At 40.9% G+C, this 2,943-nt stretch overlaps 1 long non-coding RNA gene across 1 annotated transcript; it reads left to right on the top strand.

Annotated features, from left to right (window-relative positions):
• The first annotated feature begins 196 nt into the window (after positions 1-196).
• On the top strand, positions 197-2,308 carry LOC104957719 (uncharacterized). The gene is made up of 2 exons (XR_799692.1): positions 197-284; positions 1,554-2,308. It is a non-coding gene; the product is annotated as an uncharacterized lncRNA (long non-coding RNA).
• The last annotated feature ends 635 nt before the right edge of the window (positions 2,309-2,943 follow it).

Genomic DNA, 2,943 nt, shown 5'->3' on the forward strand with positions numbered 1-2,943 from the left:
TAGGGCCAGAACGTGGGGTCGGAACCATGGTTGCTGGGGCTAGAACTGGGGTCGGAACCATGGCTCTTGGGGCTCAGGCTGCTAGCCTGGACTTGCGACTCCTTCTCTTAGGAGCCGTTTGGAGGCTCCGTGGACCTCCAAAAGCCAGACGAGTTCCAGAGATCGGCTCCTGGACAGGAGCAGGACTGGGGAAGAAGCAAGGGTTGACTCAAGACGGAACACACCGAGACGTATGGTGTCAGGCTGGGAATCACACACCGAGAGGAAGTTCAAAATCCAGCCAGGTAAGAATTTCATTAAGCCTGGTTTCTCCATAGCCATCTGGCGCGCCTCTGCCAGAGCAGCCTCTCGCTGCTGAACACCAGACGCTCCCCTCCATCTATCAGAGCAATAAGCCAAAGAAAAGGAAAAACTCAGTAATTCCTGCTCAAATGGATCTGCTGGGCCCATCCTTGGTTGGTTCGTTCTGTTACGGGTGAGCGAAGCAAGCAGGACCCAAATGCAGATAACACTGAAAATACCTTAATTTCAAGGATATGGATAACACGGACAAACAGACCACTCCCCGGTGAACACAGTCACAGACAAACGATGAACCAACATTGACAGACAGAAAAAACAGAACTTAAATACACACAGGACTAATCAAGGAAACAAGAGACAGGTGAGGAGGGAGGAGAAAACACAGGGGCACCAGGTGAACACAATCAAGAAAACAGGTAGGAGGGAACAGGTAGGAGGGAACACACACAGACAGGAAACCAAAGACAGATCTAAACAAGACAAAACACAACGCAGACAGAAAACCAAAGACAGATCAAGACAAGACAAAACACAACACAGACAGATCGTGACAATTACATGCTTACTAAATGTTATAATGTGATCCATAATGCTGTTATTATGTATTTCATCTGGTTGAAATACATAATAACAGAAATGGGGAAAACGCTATATCTAAAAGTAGAAATTCAGGCAGGAATCAAATGCTAAATGCCCAGCAATCAATTCGAATGCCCAGCAATCAAGTTGAAAATGTACTTGCACGATTAAAAGATGATCAAAACAGTTGCGTAATCGATAATGAGTAAACCCTGCTGTTGGTTGCGTAGAACAGTCTAGTTTAAGAGTTTTTACAATGGCTTGCAGGTTAAAAAAAACATCTAGCCATCTGTTACATCTTGTAGTTATTGATCAGAATCTTTTTTTAAGGCAATAGAATAATACATTTTCAACATATTACAAGTACTACAATACATACTTGACATATTTCTTGACAACATTTGTTAATAAGTGTGTTTGCGTCGTATTTTAGATGCAAATGTGGCACTGGTGATTGGTTTAACTTATAATCAGGATTTGTCTACATAAAGCCAGAATATGACTTCTAAAGCATGTAGTGGATACCTACATTCTAATGAAACACTTAATGCTCCTTTGTCCAGACTTCAACATGACTTGAGTTAGTCACAGTTGTTGCATGAAAGAAGGTCAAGATTCAGCTGATGAGGCAGTATTACTACTTCTTAACTATCTTTGTTGCTGTTGCTTAGGTGGAGGACTGGAAATCCAAGAATCAGATCCTGAGGAACCTCCTACGACAGCACGGCATTGTGGGATCATCCAGCACAGACCCCCAGTGAGAACCCTGATGCCCCGGGGTATTTGAAGACAACCGCGTATGGGCCAAAAGAGTACTTGAAATGCTTTGAGATACTTTATTTGTGATCGAGAGTGCATGAAAACAATTGAATATGGTCATTGGTATTCAAATCCAGCATCACTGCATCATGAAATCTTTGAATATTATCTTAAATGCTTTTTACAACATTGAAATGTAAAGAATGTAATTGAAAGTCATCAGTCAAACAAAGCCCTTGTAGAATGCCTTCCTCCACAAACATTATGATTAACCTCCAGTACAGTAAGCTCCAAAACATGACCAGCTACTCATGTCACTTTTTTTTTAACTTCTGCAGTACCGTGCTTCTCTGCATCAAATGCACTCATGTTAATGTATCATTGTATCCATGCTTTGACTTGTTTTGATCTAATCAATATCACTAAGACCAGATGATACCAACTTCATAGTTCAGCTCTTTGCTTTGTATTTTTGTACGTTTCATAAAACCTTACTGGGGACAATAATTTAATTGCTACCATTTAACCTAATAAAGTAACAGAGGTTGGTTAGCTTTTCATTGTAGGTAGGCTATGTATGTCTTTATAATAAAAGGAAAAAGCAAATAATATACTGTACGTACATAAGCCACTGTTTATTAAAGGCGGTAAATTGGTTAAAATATGACAACCTGTTTTTATTTCCTTGTATCATTGTCATGACTTATTACACACGGCATCTATTGCACGTCTGTCCGTCCCGGGAGAGGGATCCCTCCTCTGTTGCTCTCCCTGAGATTTTTCCCTTTAAACTGTGGGTTTTCTCTGGAAGTTTTTCCTTGTACGATGTGAGGGTCTAAGGACAGAGGGTGTCGTATTGTCATACTGATATTCTGTAAAAACTGTGAAGTCCACTGAGACAAATGTAACATTTGTGATATTGGGCTATATAAATAAACATTGATTGATTGATTGATGACTTATTAGACCCTCCAGAAAAACGCGATTCTGCGATCGCAGAATTTACCGCATAATCAGCAAAATGGCGCAGATTTTTAAAAAGCCGCATATTTATCAAAAGGCCGCATAATCCCCGCATTTTTCCACACAAAGTTGAGAAGAAAAAAAAATTAACTCGTCTTGACGTGACGTCATCAGCTCGCGCATCACAGAATGTAAACAACACTGTATAGAGCTCATTTACCAACGAACATTTACACTAAAGACCGGTCAAAAAGTGGGGGGAAACTATTCTGCTCCCCGTGCAACTGTGTGTTGCAGCATAAGAGAAAATCGACGGTGGCGACCCACTTTGATTCATTC

The sequence above is a fragment of the Notothenia coriiceps genome, unplaced genomic scaffold (genome assembly GCF_000735185.1).
Source record: "Notothenia coriiceps isolate Sejong01 unplaced genomic scaffold, NC01 NC01_scaffold00027616, whole genome shotgun sequence".
Lineage (NCBI taxonomy): Eukaryota > Metazoa > Chordata > Actinopteri > Perciformes > Nototheniidae > Notothenia > Notothenia coriiceps.